Raw genomic sequence first — 6,525 nt, 5'->3', positions numbered from 1 at the left:
AACCCTCCCATGGGTATGACTGCAGCTGAGAAACGACTCCAATACTTAGAGGAGCAATTGATGTATCTCAAAGGGGATGACATTTATAGGGAGAATAATCGCAAGTATGAGGCCGTGAGTTCCAAGTTGCCAACCAACTTCAACATGACGGATATCCCTAAATTCAAGGGGCATGAAAACCCTTTGAACCATATCCGTGCCTTCAAAGATTACATGTCTATCAAAGGCATTAAACCCGAGATGTTCTTAAGGATCTTTCCTTCATCTCTTGACACCATCCCAAAACAATGGTTCTATTCGCTAGATCACAAGAAAATCGTTACTTGGGACGATGCCGCAATCGAGTTTGCTAAACAATATGCGGATAATGCTGAAATCCAAGTCAACATGCGCACTTTAGAGGTTCTTACCCAAAATGACAAAGAAGGTTTCACCGATTTCCTAAGTCAGTGGAGGAAGACTAGTACTCAACTTGTTGAACGTCCGGATGAGGCTACCCTTGTGGAGAAATTCGTGGACAACCTAAAGCCCATCTATGCAAATCATTTGAGGTATCAAAACATCAAGACTTTTAAAGATTTGACCGTACTAGGGACAAGGATCGAAGATGACATTCGTAAAGGGCTCTTGTCCAAAACGATAGGTCGTGGATATCAAGGCTCAACAAGTCATTCTTACGACTCTACTAGCAAGACTGATGAAGTTAACCTCCTTGAGCCATCTAAAAAGAGTACCTCTCCAAGGAAATTCACAAATCTAGGGGACACATATTCCAACGCTCTAAAAAGATTGATAAAACTCGGGAAACTTCAACTCATAGGTCCTACGCCTGAACCAGAAAAGAAATCCAAGTTCTGGGATGAGAATTCGTACTGCGAATACCATAGAGGTAAGGGACATGATACAGAGAAATGCTACAAATTGAAAAATGTACTTCAAGATATGATTGAAGACAGTCGCCTACCAATACCACCTGGAGGTAAGCCTAACAACACTAAGAATCCTCTTGGAGTTCTAGTGATTACAAATGAAGAATCTACCATAGATTGTTCACATCTCATTTCCCCAGTCGAAAATGAAGTTAATGCAATAGAAAATGAAGGGAACTACTCCACCATCTCTCCAATCATCAGCCGTGAGTCTACTATTTGGAGAAAATCGATTTGTTAGAGCCGCGCAGGACGAGATCATTACTATGATACTTCAGGACGATCACTTCAACCCTACCGCGTTAATCACAGAAATCAACACCAATCAGCAGAAGGGATGCAGAAAATCGATCAAGTGGACAAACAATCAAGGAAGACTCTTCAAGCTCACTACTGGAGAAGGAGAGATGTTCAAAGGAGAACCAGAAGACGATGAATTCGAGTCAGAGTCAGAGTCGGAGTCTAGAAAAGTTCCTAGAGAGTCTCCTCCTGTCGTCATTCCCACTCCCCTCGTTTCTCCTAGCCTAGTATCAAATAGCAACAGTAGTTCGGGAAATGTCCCAACCACTGTCCCTTTACCGCCACTGACCACGGATCGATGGCTTCTTTGTTTCAACTTTTCTCAAATCTTAATATGAATAAATCAGGTTCTGCTTACTCTTCGTGTTATCTTGAATGCAATTTTGTTTACGATGATGATGAGAATGACCCAGACCCTGACTCAATCGAAATACCTCTCTACATAGCCAACTAAATACTACAAGAGGGGGAAGGGGGACCAGTAATAGAAGACACTAAACCCATCAACGTAGGAACTGAACTAGAACCCCAAGAACTTAGGATAGGGACAACCCTGACCCCCACCGAAAGGGCCAATTTCATAGACCTCCTACACGAGTTCAAAGACGTTTTTGCTTGGTCCTACAAAGATATGCCAGGGATCGACAGGGAGATTTCAGAGCACAGAATCCCAATCAAACCAGGATTCAAACCCGTGAAACAGAAGCTTCGAAGAATGAGGACATAATGGGCTCTTAAGATCAAAGAAGAAGTCGATAAACAATTCAAAGCCGGGTTCATTGAAGTTTCCGAGTACTCAGACTGGGTAGCTAACATAGTACCCGTACCCAAAAAGGATGAGAGAATCCGTGTTTGTGTTGACTTTAGAGACTTCAACAAAGCAAGCCCTAAAGATGACTTCCCTCTACCACATATCGACATATTAGTGGATAATACAGCGGATTACGCGTTGCTATCCTTCATGGATGGATGCGCGGGATATAACCAGATCAAGATGGCCTTAGAGGACATGAATAAGACCGCCTTTGTCACTCAATGGGGGACCTACTGCTACACGGTTATGCCGTTTGGGTTAATCAACGCCGGAGCTACATACCAACATACCGCAACTACGCTCTTACATGACATGATGTATAAAGAAGTTGAGATATACGTAGATGACATGATTGTCAAGTCCAAGGAAAGAGACGGACATATTGCGAACCTTCCACTACTACAAATGAGCACTTGGGCCACGGCTAAATTCGTGGCGCAAGTGTTAAATTTCCGTGGCTAAATCATTTGGCCACGGAAATACCTTCCGTGGCGCAAGTGGTCGTGGCAAAGAGACAGCCACGGAAAAAACAAGAACGTGGCTATTATTAAATTTTTGGCCACGGATTCTCTCGTGGCTAATAACTCCCGTGGCCAAAAAAATTTCCCATGGCGAAAAACTAATTCCCGTAGCAAACAATAAATATGAAAATTAAATAAATAAAATGTAAAATACTTTTTTTTTCACAATCGATATTTTGTCTTATATGGAACCGTGATAATCTAGGTACTGGTTTCGCTAGTTAACTCGATTCCTTTAAACGTTATTAGGCTTCACGAGCATGCATTAACGCGCATTAGAGAGGCTTCCCAGGAGGTCACCCATCCCAACACTACTCTCACCTGAGCACGCTTAACTGTAGAGTTCTTTCGTTGTGCTACCGAAATTGAAAGTTAACTTTGTTGATATAATTAGCACTTTGAATCCTTTTAAGTTTATTTGTTTTCCTTTTAAAACTTACCTTTAGTACCATTTAATTACAAAAATGTTACATGATTTACGAATTTTTGCGGGAAAAATATTATTGGCCAAAACAATCAAATTTTCGATGTTACCCTCCCGATTAATGATTTTGACTTCATTTTTTTCCCCAAGTTAATCGATGTTACCCTCCCAATTAATCATTTTTTTGGCCAAAACTTAATAGTATTTTCCTAACATTTTTTTATTTCTTAAGTTTATCGACATTCCGATTTTCATTTCTCTTGTACTCATTTTTTCATATATTTTTTTACGCAAATTCTATTGTATGACCGTCGTACCTACGATATGAAAAATATAACCATTTTTTGGTAAAATAATGACCACTTTTTATAACTAAAAGTCTTTTTTCCCCACAGTGGTCACTATTAACCAAAATACAGTCACTTTTTACCCAAAAAACACGAAAAACACTGTCGTACAACAGAATCGCTTATTTTCTTTAATTAATTTCTCTGTGTTATGATTTATCATTTCTTTTCTCGAATTTTTCACATTATTTGCACATGTGACTTTAAATTATTATAATTTCTATAATTTTCCTGTGATGCACTCATTTTCAATGAAAAAAACTTCTCCATATTGAATTTTCGGTAAATTGGTAAACAATACCAACTTTAATTATCTTTTTCATAATCAATACTAACATAATCAATAATTAGTAATCAGTACCAAGATATTAACATTTTTTCTACGATAGGTACCAAGTCGCCTTCTTATTCTAATTTTTTTCCTACTGTAAAGGTGTTTCATCTAAGAGGGATTTTGGAAGTGGATGAGTTAAGATTTTTACTTAAATGATGAATTTTTGGACCTTTTTAAGTAGGCTGAGATTAGATTTTCAGGCAACTTAGTACCTATAGTCGAAAAAAGTTAATATTTTGGTATTAATTACTAATTATTGATTATGTTGGTACTTATTATGAAAAAAGGGTCCTTATATTGGTGTTGTATAACAATTACCCTTGATTTTTTATATGGATGATTTTTCCAATATGTTTTTTTCTTAATTGATTTGTGGGAAATGCTTGTTTTTTTACTTTCATTTTTTTAGCGCACTTATTTGATTTAATCAATTTTTTAATCTAATTTTCGTTACTTTTCCACTCCTAAAAAAATTTCCAAAACGTTTTTTTCTAACCAAGTTAAATTTTATATCATATTCAAATTTTATTATAAATATCTTGCAAATAAAATTATAAATCAAATTTTGAATGAAACAGTTTGACAATATGTTAATTTTAGATTTACCTAAGATAGACGATAAATAACTTATTTAATTTTATGTGTTATGTCTTTAAATGCGATACGATAATTTAAAATGATTATTCAAGATTATAATGTTTTAATTAAAAAAATAAAAGAAATTCACGACTTTAATAAATAAAGTTATATATTAGAACAAATTTCTAAAATTAGCAATGTTTTGAAAAACCTGGAAAACATAATCGTAATTTGTAAAAAATCAAAAAAGTTAGACGATAAACTTTTCTTTGCTTGCATATAAGTTTATAAAATTTAAAATTTCTTATTAAAGTAAATACAATAATAAAAAAAATATTAATTAAATTTATCAAAGTCTTTGCAAAATTTTATATTTCAATATTTTTTCATATTATTTATATTTGATTAAGATTCATTCAGATTTTTTATTTTTTTTAAGTAAGCAATTTTTTGGGTTTGCCTTAACATGAAAATATTTTAATTTAAGTCGGAAAAAAAATACTCGCCACGGGTGTTAGTTCGTGGCTAAAATATTTTTTTGCCACGGAACAATTCTAGGCTAAATAAAATTTCGCCACGGGTGTGACATAGTTCGTGGCTAAATTGATTATTTGCCACGGGTGAAGCCTAACACGTGGCGCAAGTGACTTTTCGCCACGGGAAAAGTTATCCCGTGGCTTAAAATTTTTTCCAAAATAATAAATAAATTTTTCCCGTGGCTAAGCAGAATTTAGCCACGAATTATAAATTCCCGTGGCATAATTCGTGGCCCAAGTGACAATTTGTTGTAGTGTTCGCAAATTCTTCTCGAGCCTACGGAAGTACAACATGAGGCTCAATCCTCAGAAATACGCATTCGGAGTGACATCTGGCAAACTCCTGGGATACGTGGTTAGCCAACGAGGTATAGAAATAGACTCTTCAAAGATCAAAGCTTTAATCAAAATGCCGCAACCTCAAACAGAGAAAGAAATTAAGGGATTCCTAGGCAAGGTACAATACATCAGTCGATTCATATTGAAACTCACCATGATCTGCGAACCCATATTCAAGAAGTTAAAGAAAACAGATCACACCATGTGGGATGATGACTGTCAGAAGGCTTTCGACCGAATCAAGGAAATACTAGCCAAACCGCCAGTGCTCATGCCACCCCAACGAGATCAACCTCTTGGTTTATATAGATACCAGGTATCTGCTGAGACTCCAACAAACACCCGATGATTATCGGACTACAACATGTTTTGGGATCGCAGCGTTTGATCGACAGTTTGTGTACAACTTTACGTCGGAAAACTTAAAACGATTTCAAAAATAAAACATCTCAAAACATTTCAAAAATACCTGTATTTAATGCACGACGACGGGGTCGCAATGACACTAACTAGAGTCAAAACCGACACCGGAACAAAAACCGACTTGAAAATTCAAATCCCGACTCCAACACTGAGTCAAACCGTGTCAAACAGAAAAACCAAAATATCTCAAGCCTTCTATACTAAGATTTCCCGGATTCATGTTGGTCAAGTACCAAACATGTGACTACAAAACCTAGGATAAAACAAATCATGATTGCGTTTGTTGTGATAGTGACAACACAACTCGAAGTGCCGCGGCGTGGCTCGCGCCTCTTTGAGCAGCCCAGGTGGCCACGTCGCTCAAAACTCACACAACCACTCATTCTCCTATAAATACCCCTCAAATGCCACCCATTTGAGACTTACACGAGTGTCCGCCCCCTCTTTTCTCCCTTAAAATTCTCGACTCGACTTCTAAAGTCACAATCCGACGCGTGTTTACGACCTACCGATCGTAAACAGAAGCCTTACACATTGTTTGGTACCGTCATCGTGCATTAAACCACTTGACCGACCACTTTGACCACTACACCATCGCTAAACTTTTAAAACACTCTTTGACTTACCAAAACGGTTTTAAACCGAGTTTTTTCCGATCAAACAAGTTGTTACACTTACGTCGGTCACTCGCCATAACCAAACATGTAAGTATGAGGGTGTAAAAATCCTCTTTTATTATATTTTCATTTGTTTCATGACTTTAACATGCTAAAACATCCATAACATGAACCAAAACATGGAATAAACGAGCCAAAACTGATTTTTGGTCTGAGGCAGAAGCCCCTTAGGTCGCCAACAGGCTCGCGCCTAAATGGGGTGCTCAGACCAGAGATCAACCGTGTTTGTTCTCGTCATTTCCCTTAACCCATTTTTCATATTTGTAATCGGTTTCTACCATTTCAAATATTTTCGAAACCCT

Source organism: Silene latifolia, chromosome 9 (genome assembly GCF_048544455.1).
Source record: "Silene latifolia isolate original U9 population chromosome 9, ASM4854445v1, whole genome shotgun sequence".
In the NCBI taxonomy this organism is placed as follows: domain Eukaryota; kingdom Viridiplantae; phylum Streptophyta; class Magnoliopsida; order Caryophyllales; family Caryophyllaceae; genus Silene; species Silene latifolia.
This window is presented reverse-complemented; position numbering follows the sequence as displayed.